The sequence below is a fragment of the Myodes glareolus genome, chromosome 8 (genome assembly GCF_982192425.1).
Source record: "Myodes glareolus chromosome 8, mMyoGla1.1, whole genome shotgun sequence".
NCBI lineage: Eukaryota > Metazoa > Chordata > Mammalia > Rodentia > Cricetidae > Myodes > Myodes glareolus.
In genome coordinates, this window is record NC_142033.1 from 41,178,198 (window position 1) to 41,195,474 (window position 17,277).

Sequence of the window (17,277 nt, forward strand, 5' to 3'; positions counted from 1 at the left end):
CCCACTCCAACCAAGTCACATCTCCCAGTAGAGCCACTCCCTGTGAGATTATGGGGACCAATTACATTCAGAATACCACAGAGTCCATCTTACCTTTTAAGACTTTTATGTAGACCCACTGGGGGCTAGCCAAGCTTTGAACTTAGGTGTCTTGATTCTGTAATCACCTTTGCTGCTGAAGTTATAGTTTTCACCTCTCATTACTGCAGTAGCCAATAAAGAAGAAAAACTGAAAGACCATGCATCTAAATATCAACATTCTAGTGGATTTTAGATGGTTGTCATCCTTAAATATCTATGTGCATATCTATCTATCTACCTATCTATTTATCTATCTATAATTGGATTTGATTTATCGTTATTGTGTGTTTGCACACATGGCTGTGCATGGTTTTTCTGCCTTATTCCTTTGAGACAGAAACTGGAGCTCTGGGCCTTTAGCTAGGCTGGCAGTCAGCAGTCCCAGTGATCCTTCTGCCCTGCCCCACAGTTGTCACCCAGGGCCTCACGGTGGTGCAGTAAACTGTGCCAACCACTGAGCCATCTTTCTAGCTCCCTAGTTTGCTTGCGTTTATTCGTTTTATTTAAAGGATTATTTCCTGTATACGTCCATGTGTGAATGCCGGCACGTGTGTGCCATGGGGTGCAGATGGAGGTCAGATTCTGTGTTGGTTCTGTTTTGTTGTGTGCAGCTTCCTGCCCCTCAGACTTCTAGGGACTCTTCTCCCTGCCCGCCCCCATGACTGTGGAAGTTATAGGGCTCTAGAAGATGTTACTGTATCCAGCTTTGTCTGGGGTCTGGGGATTTGAACTCAGGTCCTAACATTTGTGTAGCAAGTCCTTCACCTACTGAGCCATCTCTCCAGCCTGTTTTACATTTTTGCTGAATTAGGAGAAAAGGAAGAAAATTATGTAAGAGAAATTATCTAAACTATTTACCATTTGACTCTGAGCAGAGGAAACACTCGTTACAAAGTGGCCTGCCTTGTTACCTTCCCTACAAATTGGCCGGCCTCATTACCGTCTCTATGAATTGGCCTGCCTCGTTACTCTTTTTCTTATCATTGTCATTCACTTTCTGAGACAAGGTCTCATTGTGAAGCTCAGGCTAGCTTGGAACCTGTCATATAGCCCAAACTGGCCTCAAACTTGTGGCAGGTCCCCTTGCCTCTGCTTCCTCGGCTTACAGGAATGAATTACCACACTAAACCGATACTGGCCACTCTCCAGGACAGATCTATCTTTTGGTGGGGAATGGCATGAAGACAGCGACTCCTGTACAACAGTTTAAATTCTATTCTCTGATTTAGAAAACACTGTCAGCACGCGAAGGTACCCTGCCTGGCTGGTGAGTGTAGGGCACTGGGACGCGTCACCATTGTGTGTGAAGTCTAGAGAGCAGGCAGGGTGCTGGGACTGGATCAGAAAGCCCAGAGACTATGGTTCTGCTCTTGGCTTGGGGATTTGATGAGTCACAGTTTCTGGCTGTGTCTCGATAGTCAGCAGCCCCAAGAATCAAATCTGAAGACATCTTGAAGGAGAAAGACGAGAAATAACACCTGGTTGTACGAAGTCACCAAAGAGGGAGCTCAGCCTGTCCCATTCCTTTGTCGACACTGGAGGTTATAAATTGAGTGAGCAGATAAGGGGCCTCTCTACAGAGGCACAGGGCAGGGCTGACTGAGCCAGGGTCTGCACTCAGGTAGCAACACTACCATCCTGGGCCAGAGAGCTTCTCTTAATGACTTGTACTTTTCTCTCTGGTGCTCTTTGGCCTTGTGTCCAGAGGCCTTGGCTGTCGTCCTCCCTTCCCCAAACCTGCTTTCTCCTGTGGTATTAAGTGTTTCCTTCTAAAATGCTCCTCTTCATTAAGACTCCAATTTGGGCCTCTGCTCCCCGTAAGCTTCTTTCTCCCATCCTTGTTCCACCTAACTAGGCTTCTGGGTACAGAACTGCTGTTAGCATAATCCAACTTGCTTCCCCTCGGATAGAACCCCATAGTTAATGATAAAAATAAAAAAAAAAATCAAGCCAAACACACACAAAGAAGAAAGAAAGGAAGAAGGAAGGAAGGGTTTGGGGACTGGAGAGGCAGCTCAGTGTTAAGAGCAACAACCACTTAACAGAGGACCCAGGTTTGGTTCCCAGCACCCACATGGTGGCTCGCAACCATCTGTAACTTCACATCCTCCTCTGCTCTCTTCAGGCACCCATATGGTGCACATAGACAAATGTAGGCAAAATCTCTCACACATAAAACCAAACCTGAGAAGAGAGTTGATTTGCCTTTGGTAGAGAAAATCTTTCCCAAGAGAAAGAGGGGGTGCCTCTCTCTGATTGGTTGCTGAAAGCAGCCCCCTTTCTTCTTAACTTCTGGAAAAATCCATTTCTATTTTTTTTATTACTTTGATGATCATGTAATAATGGCATGCATATTATTCCTTCCCCTCTTACTGAATCATTAAAAGGCAGGATAAAAAAAACCAAAACCAGAAAACAGCAAGCCTTACTTTTTTTTTGTTATGGAGCCCAGGCTTATTAAGTCTACCTGGCAGCCAGGGCCGTGATGATGTAAAAGCAGGACCTTTGGTTTATAACAATGCTTGTGTTTGCTTTGGTTGGCCCACACCAACTAATCTGGAAAGGTTTCCAGCGCACTCCCAAGGCTGATTCTAGGTTCAGCTTGGGTTCCTGGTGGCTTCCCATCAGGAGTAAGGAGTGGCCTCCTTGAACCAGGCTCCATTGTGGGACTCCCAACCCAGAACAAGATGGCCGTCCCGCACAGGGTAGCACTGGTTAGGAAGGTCCACCCTGAGTCTAAACCCTTGTGCCAGGTCTGGGTAGCTACTTACGCGCACAGGCACACACACACACACACCCCTCTTGGGTTTCCCTGTTACTCATAGCAGAAAGCACAGCTGTGAAATGGCAGGTGAGCAACAGAGGTTGGCTCACTGAAATTTGAGATGCAAATAACTCGGAAAAGCCAACTATTTTGGGGAACCTGCATTATTCAAAAGACAGTGAAAGGAAGCCTAAGGGCTCCACGCTGAGATTTTGGCATCTGAGCCGGCAGCTCCAGGCCTTCCTTTCCCAGTCAGTAGCTTCTTTTGGTTTCTTTGGGGTTTAGTTTTCTCATTTGGGTGCGGAAATCAGTTACAAGTAGACTTGGAATAGAAGAGTTTTCCTTTGTCTAGAATTTACTGCTAGGCAGGTGGCTCATTCCTGTAATCCCAGCACTGCATGCAGGAGCCTGAGGCAGGGCAATCACCGGGCGTTCCGGGCTAGCCTGGGCTACAGAGTGAAGCCGAGCCCCCCAAATCAAACAACAAAATCTAACCCAACCCAAACCAAAATAAATAATAAAAATGAAAAAGAACTGTGCTCAGTAATCAGCCCTGAAAACCCTATACATGTTGTATTTATATATTTAGGAATATGTGTATTCCTAGCACACACACACACACACACACACAACAATAATTAAAGAAAAAGAAGCCATGAATTTGAAGATGAGCAGGGACTGGGGATGGGGAGTGTTGCATGGGAAGCTTGGATGGAGGAAAGGGAAGGGGGAAATTATATAGTTAGATTATAATCACAAAAATAAAAATATTATTAAAAACTAAAAGAAAAATTTAGCACTCCTGTAATCCCAGAACTTGGGAGGTAGAGACAGGAAGATCAGTAGCTTAGGGCCATCCTTGGCTAAGTAGCAAGTTCTAGACCATCTTGGGCTACAAAAAGTCCTGTTTCAAAATAAAAAAAAAATAGGATGGTATTCGTGTTATTGCACATGCTTGAGAAGCGTGGCTTTGGCAGCATTTCTCAAAGCTTCTGTCTTTGTATGTCTTAAATATGGGTAAAATGTAGATGAGTGCCCAGTTCCCTAGAGAGCTCACGCAAGTACAACAGGTTTTAGTATTAATTCGTCCCAAATATTTCACAGAACGTATTATACAAAATAACCTGTTTATTTGCTAAATCTGTTAAGTCTATGTTCTTAAAAATGATAGGAACCAAACATGTTTTTATGTTTGTGTGCTTTTGAGATAGTGTCTTGCTGGATAGCCTGGACTTTTCAGAAACCTGGGAAGATACTTTGTTTTCGCCAGACTGGGATTCAATACTAGACAAGCAGTCAAACATGTGCTAAAGCTCAAGGTCTCATTCAACATGGTTTTTTTTTTCCTTTTTTTCTTTTTAAAAGACTCAGTTTTACTTATGTTTCTGTGTGTATCTGGGGGCTGGCCAAGTGTGCCCACAGGTGCAGATGCCTGTAGAGGCCAGAAGAGGGCATTGGATTACTTGAAGGTGGAGTTACAGGGTCTTGGGGACCAAACTCTGGTTATCTGGAAGAGCAATGTGTGCTCCTAAGTACTGAACCATTTCTCCAGCCCCGTCTTTGATCTTAAAAGAAGAAAAAATATTGAATCAGTCTCACTAAGTTGCTGGCTTTGAAGTGCCTGTAACCCAGGCTGGCCCTGACTTTTCTTGAGTAGTTGGAATTGTAGACCTAAGTTAGGAGACTCCTTTGTGAGGGGCACATACGTGTGTGTGTGTGTCAGTTTGTCTGTGTATGTGTGTGTATCTGTATGTGCCTGTGGGTGAGTGTGTATGTATGAGTGTGCATGTGTTGTATGTGTGTGTTTGTGGGTGCATTCACCCGTTCATACACATTTGGAGATCATAATCACTTTTTGCCTTATATTTTGAGGCAGGGTCTCACTAATCCTGGAACTCAGTAATTCTGATGTAGGAGCTGGTCAGGGATCCCCTGGGATCTGACTGTGTCCGCTCCCCAGGCCTGGGGTTGCAGGCACCCACATGCAACACAGACACACACACACACACACACACAGATACACACACACACACCACCCCTCGTCTTGTCCCCAAACATTCTTATTTGATACTAAATTCAAACTCTATAAGGTAAGTATCGTTTTTTGTGTGTGCACATGTGCTCCCAGGAATCAAACCCAGAAATTTGAGCACGCTAAGCAACTGCTCTCCCATTGACCTACATCATCCCCAGCCTAATAAGAGACTGTCCTAAAAGTTGAGTTGCACTGTAGAATCTCTAAACACGTCAGTGAAATTTTTCAAGCTTCGTTACATTGAAGTTCTTGGTCTAGCTTGACCTCTCATAGGATGATGCTGAACCATCATGGTCATTTGGAAAATATTGGATTACTTATTCGTAAAACATTGGCACATTTTTTATTGTCTAATGCGCATTGACATTTGTTACTGTCACAACTGGTCTTCCTGAAAAGCAGCCCGTAATTATTGGCAAGCTGGCAAGCCCCTGCTAGCAATGCCAGTCCCCCGCCCCCCATTTTAACTCTCCTTTGACAGCTAGGATCAGAAGCAGCTGCAGTCTGTGTAGCGCCAGGGCAGGCTTACTTCTTTCACTTGCTAGAAAGCGTCTGCCAAGAGCCTGACGCTGCAGAGCTGTACCGGATTCTCTCTCGTACAAATGGCTTTCTGGGAGGGAAGTGGCAAGACTGTGGTGCGCTCAGTCACACAGGTGATCCCCCCTGAGACAACTGCTGTGACCAAATAAGCACTTCTCTGGGTGAGATTCCCTGGGTCCCTGGAGTCTCACTTTGAGTGACAGAAGTCGCCGTGGAAGCCGGGACCAGATGGCGTGGCTTCATGGTGTACTCTCGCCCATTGCAGCCTAGCGCTTCTTGGATAGTTTGGGAAAACACCAGACGTCACTGAGGCCTTCTTTAGGGTGTAGGTTGAGGCCAGCATGTGCGACAGGCAGTTTCCAAGGCCTCTGCACCCTACTGCTTGAAGCCATTTTCTGATATTTGAAGGAGCTGGAATGATAGGAACTTTAGCCTTCCTTCTTTCTAGATTAAACCCCTACCTCTCTTTCTTATCTGTCCCCTCATGTTCCCTCACTCAAAACTCCTTTCAAAGATCTGAAACCATTCCACAGGTTAAATATACATGAGGATCACAGGTGTCCAGGGCAGAGCTGGGCCGCCAAAGCACACAGGTGTCTTAGAAGTGAGCAGCAATCCCTCCATATGGAATATTCTGTCTTTTCAGAACTCTGTAGTTGAAATATCCAGAGGCAGCAGAATGGAATGAGGGCCTCTGAAATGTCAAGGCCAGTCTGGTCTCTGAAATGTCAAGGCCACGTCACAAAAACACAAAGCAAAACAAACCCAAGGGACCCCGGCATATGGGTGCCCTGAGGACCACAAGGTAAAACTTTGCCCCGGAAATGTTAGGAATGGGGAGTTTGAAAGGGGAGGTGGGAAATAGGAGGCTAGCTAGGGATACAAAGTGGGACCCTACCTCAGTGAATCAAAGCAAAAAGCCAACCAAACAAGAAAAACACATGCTATGTGGAGGACATTGACCTTTCTCAGAGACACAGATCAATCTGTGAGCAGCGTGAGACAGCATAGGTAAGTCACAGCGTGCCCAATGATAGGCAGATCTCTCTGCAGCCAGCCTATGGGGTTTAAACATCATATTTGTAAACACAGGGAACAAACGGAAAAGGGGGAGTCTATACTATTTGGTTGGATTTTGTGGTCAAATGAGTACTCCTCCCCCATCATAGAGTTTTAGTAGGTTTTGGTAGTACAGATGATCTTTGGATGAGTAGGAAAGGTGGGAGCATGCAGAAAAGAAAGAAGAGCGGGTCCAGTGGGTTCTGAACATAGAGGGGCCAAAACTAGAGGAGGTGATCTCCATTAGCAATAGGCATGCTTGCTAGGGGAGGCTACAGTGTACATGGCATGTGCTTGGGACTCAGCCTAGAGCAAGGACTCACACCGAGACTGGTCATTCTCAGTTCTACAATCAGCACAGCGCTGTGCCCCTATGCTGCCTCTCAGCCTATCCTCCCATAAGTCTGAGCTAAGGGAGACCTCACACAATCAAGAGCCTAGAGTTGTAGACAATTAATAAATGATGCTTGGGCACTGGTGGCGCACACCTTTAATCCCAGCACCTGGGAGGCAGAGGCAGGTGGATCTCTGTGAGTTCAAGGCCAGCCTGGTCTACAAGAGCTTGTTTTAGGACAGGCTCTAAAGCTACAGAAAAATCCTGTTTCAAAAAAGCAAACAAACAAACAAAAATAAATAAAAATAAACTATGCTTGGGCCCAGCACGTGAGATGCTGTGGCGGAAGGAAGGCGTGTGTGTGTGTGTGTGTGTGTGTGTGTGTGTGTGTGCCACAGAACCGTCGGGAGATTAGATTAGAGAACAACCTGGGAGTCTGTTAACTTTTCACTGTTTGAGTCGTGGGACTAAACACTGATTGGGCTGTGGCAAGTGCCTTTTCCTCCTGAGCCATCTCTTCAGTCTAAAATTGTGTCTTCAAAAAATAATGTTTAGAGACTGGAAAAATGGCTCAGTGTTTAAGAGTAGTTGCTTTCCTAGAGAGCCTGGATTTGATACCCATCACCTACACGACTGTTCACAATCATCTATAATTCAGTTCCAGGGATCTGATCTCCCCTCTCTGACCATCTCAGGCACTGCACACACACACACACACACACACACACACACACACACACAAAGTGCACTTGACACACGATAGGAAAAACACCCATAAAATGAAGTTTGGTTTTAGTTTCTGTTTCTTTAAAATAGAGTCTACTCTACGTAGCTCAGTCTAGTTTCACTCCTGGCAATCCTCCTGCTTCTGCTTTTTGAGTGCTGGGATTCCAGACATAAACCACTTACACCTAGCTTTATAGATGTTTGCTTTTTGGTTTTTTGAGACAAGGTCTCAAAGCCCACTCTAGATTCAGACTTGGCAATGATCCTCCTCCCTCAACCTCCTGAGCCTGGCTCGATGCTTGGTTTCAATGGCTCTTTCATTTGCTATTGTTGACAGTTTACTTTGTACATTAATATATCTATAATGCAGTATATGAAAAGAAACTACATTCTTCTTACCAAGTGTGGCCTTTTCTTCTTCTGGAATTTAGCCAGCAAAGTATTACTTTTTAATTAGACATTTCCACATTTTACTCCTCAGAATCCAAACATGGTGAGGTATAATCATGGCACTTGGGAGCCTGAAGTGGGAGGATTGGTGAGAATTTGAGTTAGTCTAGGCTGGCTATTGAACTGAGTTCTAGGCTAATGTGGGCTGCAGATTAAGACCCTATATAAAAAATGAAAACAGGGACTGGAGAGATGGCTCAGCAGTTAAGAGCACTGAGGGCTCTTCCAGAAGACCCGGGTTCAATTCCCAGCACCCATGTGGCAGCTCACAGCTATCTGAAACTCCAGTTCCGGGGGCGGGGTCTGTTTCCTTTACACCAATGCACATAAAGTTAAATAATTAAAACATGAAAACAAACAGACAACAAAAGACTCAAGTTATTCCTGCAATTCCCGCACAGTCAGACCCAGCACTGACTCCATGCAGCGGAACACGTTCCTCTGGAATCTATGAACGCCAGCGTGGCAGGGGGTACCCCAAAGAGGGGTATGTCAGAAAGACCCCTGGGAATGGGAAGGGAGAGCCATCCCTCCACTGTGAGGTTTGGCCTTTGTGGGTGTGATTTCATTGGGGTGCCTGAAGAGTATGCAGAAGAGGGAAGAGAAAAACAAAAACAAAAAAACACCACAGCAAGAGGCTGTGGCAGAAAGATCACAGGTTCAAGGCCTGCCTGAGTTGAAGAATCCACGTTCTCCAACACAACACAGCATGCTTAGAAGATAGGAAAGTGGGGAGAAATGGGGGGGGGGTGCAGGACTGGTTAGCTAATTGTGTTAGAAGGCAGTGTGTACAGATCTGTTGTGTAAGCTTGGAGAAGACTGCCCTGGGCTGGCCAGCCCTGCTGCCACGCCCCTGAGCAGGCAGATAAAGGGTCATTTGTGAAACCCACCCAAGACAGATTAGTCACCCCATCCCCAGAGAAACTCACTGCTGAGATGAAGCCTCTGTAACCGGAAGGAAAAGAAACTAAGACGGGGTTCATACACATAGGGTGTGAAGGGACAGTTGTCACAGCCCTTCGAACCGTGTTTTGAAGATCTCAGTTGGAGAACTGTCAGCTCCTTGAGATCTCTTCCTTGGCTCTAGATGGTTGTTTGCTTGTTTGCTACACAGAGAGGTGGAGATAGTAGCCCAAGGTCACAGAGTCAGAGTATAGAAAAGCCAGGCTCCCAGGCCTGCATTCAGTCAATTTTCCACATCTCTACGTAAAAGTAAGAAGTACAAAATTCTGAATACTCTTGGGGACTGACGGCTGGTGCGGGAGTGGGGATTAAAAACTTTTTTTTTTATTATTTGCCTAACCTGTCTGCCAAAGCAAACTTGCTTCTCGAGGCGGATTTGCTCTCCTTTTAGGCCCGTAGGTAGCGAAATAATCATCTCTCCTCACTCACTGTCCACCTCAGAGCGCCGAGAGCAGGTACGTGCGTGCATGTCTCCCACGTGGGCGCAGGACAGAGGTTCTCTGGACCAGGCGGCCCAGGGAGCTCCCGGTTCCTTCTCTGTTTGGTTAACCCAGGTTCTAGGAGGCTCCTGACACGCGGTGGGTGCTGATCGCTCGGTGCCAGTTTCTGTTGTCCTTCAGTTCTAATTGTTAACCAGAATGGAATGCCAAACTTCTGGTTCAGAGCAAAGCTGCTGTTTAACTGTGACTGGCTTTGGGGCTATGGAAAATGGGGAGCGAGTTTGTCATTGGGGAGGATGCCTTTTCCAGGTGCCGCCTCCCCAGTAAACAGAAGTACTTCCCCATAAATACGTGGCTGCTGCCGAGTCTGCAGGTGTGCCGGGGAGTTCTACCCTTTGTCTCCCTTTATTAACTCTTAATTTAGACACCTTTTCAGTTTGACAAGCCGAGACTTGCTTGCGGATTAGAACAAGGTGATCATAATGCCACCTTCAAAACACAAAACAAAAGAAAACCTCTCAGGTCCCTAGCGTCACATTCTGTCTCTAGAAGCTCTGCCTGCTAATTCCCCCCCACTTCAAATTTGGGTTTATTTCCCCTTCTTAAAGGGAAGTGTGGAGATTTGCTTGTTCATTGACATTATTGTACGTTGCAAGATATCTTTGCTACCATTATATTGTGTTCTCTCAATGGTGTTTGCTCTGAGGGTGGGGACGAAAGGCTGTTTAGTGTCTCGTAAAACATTTACCAAAAGCACTGAGCCATGGTTCTGAAGGGCATTCCGTTGCCAGAGCGTGGGAGGCCAGGGCGAGCAGGGGAAAGAGAGCGCCAGGTGTTTGGCAGGTACTGGTTTCATACTTTGGTATTTATTAATATTTAAAATCATGGATTGCGTTGGCCTCAGGCCCCTTCCTCCTGTAAGGGTGGGAACGGTGAGTGGGAAATACGTGGGGTGGGCAGGCCGAAAGAATTTCTTGGTAAATTCTCGTTTGCTGGGGGCTGGGAGTCCCCGCAGACTTGTAACCCTCCGCTGCTGTTTCTCGGTTTTACTAGAGGGCTGAGCCTGTCGTGGGGAGAGGGTTGAGAGCTCCCGGTGGCCTGAGTCTTCGTGTGGACTTTAGCAGGGAGCCAGGCCCGGGGACTCTGAGAGACCAACCAGATGTCACCTCGTGCCTTGTACCTATTGAAAAGCTTTTGTTAAATGGTGGCTCTGATTTCATGAAAATACTTGAAAATTTCCTTCTCCCCGCCCCCGTCCCTCTTGTGTTAACTTTAGACAAGATAAGTACAAATTAAAGGTCAGTGTGGGAACAGGCTTTATCTTGTGGTCTAGACTTTAGGCACAGTGATTTCAGAGTCTCTTTCTATTGCCGGCAATGGACTTGGGAGATTCCTGGGTTATTATGCCTTGGATACTGAGTCTTTTTACTGTAAAGATTAGGGGGCGGGGGTAGAAAAATGTGATCAAGAGGGACCCAGAACTGTATACGTGTGATCAACTGTCATTGTGTTTATGCTGGACATGGATACTTACAGTTGTGGATAAAATCCAAATAGGAAAGAGGAAATCCTGAAAAAGTACAGCACCAAAAAAGTGGGTGTAGATTCTTGGAGAATGGTGTCACGGTGTAATATATGAAGTGCAGCAGGCCTATGGAGCCAAAGGGCCCTTCCGTCGTGGTTAGAGTGTGAGGTCGGGATTAATGGGTGAGAATTTCATCGGTTCTGCCGGAAGGTGATCCGGGTCGGCTTTGTCATTGCTGCCGGCTGAATGAATCCAAGGGCTCTCTGAACAGTTTCCAGTCACTGTAAAGACCTGGGAGAGATGATGGTTTCCAATGCAGAGGAGGCTTCTCCCTCTGCTAAGGCTTCCGGGTTAGCTTTGTGTGCTTGGGCAGAGATAGGACTCTGGTCTAACAACCATGGAGGTCAAATGACCTAGACCAGGGAGCGACGGATCACCTACGTCTGTGGAATAGCCAGTCATTCAACAGCTTGACCACCGAAAAGTTACGTAACTTTCAAAAAGCGGATTAACCTTTTCTTATCCTGCCCCCCTCCTTAAGATTTCAAAACCAGTTGGGTGTGATGGCAAATGCCTCTGAGGCCAGCAGAGGCAGGTGATCTCTGAGTTCATGGCCAGCCTAGTCTGCAGCACAAGTTCCAGGACAGCCAGATACACAGAGGAACTCTGTTTTGGAGAGTTTTTTTTTTTTTTTTTTTTTTTTTTTTTTTTGGTTTCAAAACAGGTTTCAAGACTGTCCTGCCACGTAGGCGAACCCAGCTTGTACAACCACATGCAAGCTAGACCATCTGAGGTACCAAAAATAAATCCAAAAGGGAGCCTTTGGCAGCGGAGGGGGTCTGTGTGCTCGATCACACAAGACTCTCTGAAGGAGCTTTATTTTATTTGAAGGAGTCAAATCTGAAGTGTGGTCTGGGCAACAGAAAGGCTCTGGGGAAGGGCCTGCTTGAACACCAGCCGCTTCAAGAGACTCCTAGAGCTTTCTTTTGTCTTTTATCGCACGGGGGGGGGGGCCAGTGGGCTCCATTCTTTTAATTTTTTCTAGATAATTCTCAAGTGTGGCAGTAAGACCACCAGAGGTTGATCACCAGAGATTATTTTACACCTTAGGGTTTCATCGATTCGTTGAATAACAAATAATTTTGCTGCTATTAAATGGGGTGATAATGCTTTTATGTCAAGTTATCTATGAGTAGGGGCCCACTCTACAAAAGGTTGGTCGTACAACTCCTTTTTTCTTTTGTTTTGTTATGTTCTTTTGAGGCAGGCTTTCCAGCTGAGCCTCAATTGCAGAGGCTGACCTTGAACTTCTGCCGCAGCCTCTGGGTTGCTAGAATTCTAGGTGTGTGCCACCATGCTAGGGCTTGCATCCTTTTTCCTTTTTGAAGTGTTATCTCACTGTACGTAGTCATAGCTGTCCTGGAGTTTACAACGGAGCTTAGCTGGCCTAGAACTCAGGAGACCCACCTGCCTCTGCCTCCTACGCGATGGTATTAGAAGGTGTAGCACACCACACCCAGACACTGGTTTATTTTGAGAGACAGAGTATCACACCAGAGTTCCAGCTGGCCTAGAAATTGCTGTATAGCCCAGGCTCGCTTCCAACTCCATCAATCCTCTTGCCTTCGCCTCCCAAGTACTGCGATTACAGGAAGGAGTAGCCAACCACTCTTTGATTGTATTTAGTCCCATCCTGTGAGATGAAACCCATACCACACACCGCTAACGTGGACCAGGACCTGAAACTAGATAAGTCATGGGCACTAGGGGAAAACCTACAATTATTCTGCTAAAGGAACATGGCAATGACTCCTACTGACTTGTTGCTGTACCCATAAATCAGTGCATCACTTCATATTGGCTCATAGTTAGCTTTCAATAACACTTCTGGTTGTCGGTGAGTAATACCTCTTTACCAGACCCATCCATCCATCCACCCACCCTTCCTTCCATCCATCCATCTTTCCACCCATCCATCCATCCATCCATCCATCCATCCATCCTTTAACTGTTTATTAAAGACTCATTTTGGGCTGTATTCTTTTTGTTTGTTTGTTTGTTTTGTTTTGTTTTGTTTTTCAGGATTTCTCTGTAGTTTTAGAGCCTGTCCTGGAACTAGCTCTTGTAGACCAGGCTGGCCTCGAACTCACAGAGATTCGCCTGCCCCTGCCTCCCGAGGGCTGGGATTAAAGGCGTGTGCCACCACCGCCCAGCTCTGGGGCTGTATTTTTCTCTCTCGGTTCTTTGTTGTTTTGTTTTGAGGTAGGGTCTCGCTGTGCACACAGGCTGCCTTTGAACTAGTGGCAATCTTCTTCAGTCTCCCCAATTCTGAGACAACAGGTGTTTGCCCCGTGCCCACTTTTATTTTCAGTTTTTAAGTCTTTCTCCTTCGAGTTTCCTGTAGCACAGTTTATTTCTGGCTGTAGTTGAACTTAACACAAATGGAGGCCGGCGGTCTATGATCTTGTGTCTGGCTTCACTCACTTGGCACTTATATCCTTGATGGTCATCCGTTGAGTTACATGTAGCTCAAATTTATTCTCTCCTTTGCTCCCTTGTATTGTTTTGTAGAAACAGACCGCAATTTAAAATTCAGGAGTGAAACATCTGAGTGTGTGAGCTAAAAAACCATCCTGTGTGCCTGTTCTTCAAAGTTAGGTGACCGCGTAAAGGGTGGGATGGAAGTGTTATCCCCAGAAAGGGCAGAAGCAGGGTCTGTTTCAGGGAGGGTGTTTGCCAAGTGCTCTGCACAGGACATTTATTTAACCGGAGCAGCTCCCTCGGGAGCAACTGCCACAGTTTCCTACAAGGGGGCTGGCCTGAGGAGCTGGGTGAGTTATAGTGGAACTGAATTCAATGTGAAAATTGCTCACCACACTAGAGAGCAAGCCTGTCCTGGAAAAGACTGTTGGCTCTGCCCCCACTATGCCCTAAGACTCCCCCACCGCCGTTCAGTGCTCGTGGTTGATGCCAGGTTTTCTTTCCTGCCTGGTAAGCTCCCGGCCTTGGAGCTACACCCCAGCCTAGTTCAACCTTTACGTAGTAGTAGTAGTAGTAGTAGTAGTAGTAGTAGTAGTAGTAGTAGTAGTAGTAGTAGTAGTATGACTGTGCAGGTCCTCTGATCGAAAGGCAGCCACTGGCCTAAGCTTTCCCTTTTTGCTTCAGTAATTCGTTTGTTTTAAAGATAAGTCGTTTTGGGTTCTAACTTGTTTGTTTTGCTTATGAATTTTTCTTACTGCATTCATTTATTTGTGTGTGCCTGGGGCGGGGGAACACGCCACAGCATGTGTGTGGAGGACAGAGGGCAGCTTGAGTCGGTTCACGCCTTCCACCGCAGGGGTCCAGGGAATCGGTACCAGGTCGTCAGGCTTGACTGAAGTACCTTGTGCCGAGCCATCTCACCAGCCCTTGCTCGGACTTTTCCATATGCACGTTATGTATTCTAAACCCCATATTCAGCAACTGTAAGGGTGTTTCCCACCCCCCTAAGATCAAGTTTTGGTATGCATGGACAAAGGATAACCCCCAGAAGAAAGGTAAGTGAGTTAAGTGCAGGTTGCTGATGAATTTTCTGCAAGGCCAAAGTCCCGCCTTTTAAAGTGGAACTGGAGGAAATGCTTAAATGCTTCCAAGGCGAACTCACAAGGGGCTTTGCTGGCTGGGCTCGATCTCAAGGGTCCCAAGGGTCCGTGGTAATGAGTAGAGTTCAGGGCAGTATGCATTCTAGGGAGAGAGTTACCAGACTCTTGTCCAGGGGCCTTTGGCTTAGAATAATAAAGGACAGCATTGCCTTCTCAGTCTTTTTCCTTTTCTTTTTTCTTTTTTTTTTTTTTTTGTGTGTGTGTGTGGGGTGGGGTCGGTTATCCTCAAATTAGTATTTCTTCTTGTTTTTTTTAAAGGATTTTATTTATTTATTACATATGCAGTGTTCTGCCTGCCTGTTTGCCTGAATGCCAGAAGAGGGCATGAGATCTCATTACAGATGGTTGTGAGCCACTACATGGTTGCTGGGAATTGAACTCAGGACCTCTGGAAGAACAGCCAGTGCTCTTAACCTCTGAGCCATCTCTCCATCCCCTCAGTATTTTTTTCTTAACTGCAAATGATGGGTCACGTTTTCAGTGCTGCATTAACCTAGCCTATGTGATGGAGGCCAGGTAGGCTTCGTGGGTGGAATCCCTGAAACTCCCCTGATAGTGCCTCTGTTGGATATTTCAGGTCACTTCTAGAAAGGGCAAGGGTGCCTACGTTCTCTCAACAAGGGCTTTGTTCTTTTCTCTATTGGTAAGGAGCCTTTCATGGGCACTACTTAAAATAAAAATCATTAACTTGCCTTGAATAAATCCTCTTTAACTTTATGAACTGGAATTACATCTTGTAGTTGTAACAGTTTTTAAAAATATTCATTTTCTTGGTCTGGAGAGATGGCTCAGTGGTTCCTTTAAAGGACCCAAGTTCAGTTCCCAGCACTCTCATCAAGGGACTCACTGCAGTCTGTAACTCCAGCGCCCTCTTCAGGCCTCTATAGGCAACTTCACTATATGCACATACCCACACAGAGATACACATGGAAATTCAATTTTAAAATAAAACACATCTTTTTCAAAAAAAATCAATTTCTCAAATAATTTCCATGTTTATCCTTTGTTTTAGTTTTGCAGTATTTAAAAATGTCCTCTTTAGCAAGAGAAGGTTGAAGTACAGAAGCCCAGATCATATTGCTGACTAGGAAAAGAGCTGACTTGTAGACTTTCCATCTCCACGGAGCCCAGCTCTTCTTGACGGCCCCCCCACTGCCACCCACACAGTGTGTGGTGAGCTGTGTCAGCATTACCACAGGTCTACAGTGGCCTCGCAGATCACACAACTCACTGTGGTCTTACTGTACATAAGACACTGCACCAAGTGCTTTGTGTGTTTCATCCCCAATTCCTATATAACTTTACTAGCTCGGAACCATTCCCCCCTTCTCATCATAGGCGAATCCAAGGCCCTGAGCTGTCAGGTGCTTGGTTCCTGGCTTTCTGCCACAAGTGCTCTCGTGCCCACCGCGTCACCGGGCACAGGTCTGAAAGCTGTGTTTTTCCATTGTTTTCATCATTACATTTGAGGTCAATGCAGGAGGCCCGGGACACTTTTCTTTTCTTGTAAGTCCTGATGTACCCACACCACACCCTCCTGATGAAGAGATATCTTCTTTGTAACCAGACGTAGATGTGATGCTGGGTTAGATCCAGCTTTAAAATTAACCTTTAACTTGCAGGGTTATAGGAAAACCAGGGTCAGTGGCTATGAGACCAGAGGGCCTGCTCATCAACAGGGTCGGTGACCTCTTTGTGGGGGGGTCCCTGGAAAAGTCAGCTCCTTGGGCAGGAGATGGGTCAGATGATCCCCAAGAGTGTGCGTGTATGTGTGTGTGTGTGTGTTTACATGTAGAGGCCAGAGGTCAGGCGGAGAAGGATGATAACAGGCAGGTATGGTGGCAGAAGAAGGAAGCTGCCTGCTCACATTTCATCACCACACAGAAAGCAGATTGAGGAAACAGGACATGGGGCCAGGCTTTAAAAAAAAAAGCCCTCAAATAAAGGAGTTAAGAACACTTGCTGTTCTTGCAGAGAACTTTCCACCCTATGGTAGCTCACAAGTGTCTATAACTCTGTTCTAGGGGATCCAGCAGCCTCTACTGACCTCTGTGGAATACATAAGGTACCCTCATAGAACAGTATATTGTTATTCAGGCAAAACACTCATATATATACAAAATATGAACATATCGGGGGTACAACAACCCTCACAGCCTACCCCCAGGGACATGCTTCTTCTTTGAAGTCTCACAACCTTCTTGAGACAAGGGCCACCAACCAGGAACTGAGTGTTCAAATACACAAACCTATAGGTGCCATTTCTAATTCACACCACCACACAGGGTTTCTCACCGGGACCTGAGTCTTGCTGAAAAGGCTAGGCTGGTGGACTTGTGAGCTCTTGTCTTCCTCAGCACTGCGATCACAAAAATCCTCTACCATTGCCTTTTAACATGGGTTCTGGGGTGAACACTTGTGCTCACGCCCAGTGAGCAGCGTTTCACTGAGCCGTCTGCCCATCCCTCATTTTGTTAAGATTTATTTTTATTTTCTATGTATGAGTGTTTTGCCTGTATGAATGTCTGTGCATCAAGTGTATAGTTGGTACCAGAGGAGCCCAGAAGAGGTCATCAGGCTCCCTGAAACTGGACTTACAGACAGTTGTAATATGCAATATGGGTGCTCGCAACAGTCTGTAAGAGCAGTACCCAACACACTTATGTGTTGAGCCGTCTCTCCAGAGCCCTTGTTTTGATATTTTGAGACAAGCTCTGGC

The 17,277-nt window shown here is 46.1% G+C and overlaps 1 protein-coding gene and 1 long non-coding RNA gene across 8 annotated transcripts in view; one reads left to right on the forward strand and one right to left on the reverse strand.

Annotated features, from left to right (window-relative positions):
• Rbm47 (RNA binding motif protein 47) overlaps positions 1-17,277 on the forward strand; it is a 148,567-nt gene that overhangs the window by 71,422 nt on the left and 59,868 nt on the right. Inside the window, exon 1 of one of the 7 annotated variants that reach the window (XM_085691837.2) lies at positions 9,315-9,407. The exons of 5 other annotated variants lie outside the window; for them this stretch is intronic. The gene's annotated coding sequence lies outside the window, so the exon portion shown is untranslated. Of the gene's footprint in view, positions 1-9,314; positions 9,408-10,150; positions 10,236-17,277 lie in introns of those variants that run through there. One more of the 7 variants, XM_085691834.2, reaches the window with a different exon arrangement.
• On the reverse strand, positions 5,236-9,427 carry LOC146893840 (uncharacterized). Its single transcript, XR_015738567.1, has 3 exons — positions 9,293-9,427; positions 7,939-8,060; positions 5,236-5,831 (listed from the first exon to the last, which is right to left on the reverse strand). It is a non-coding gene; the product is annotated as an uncharacterized LOC146893840 (long non-coding RNA).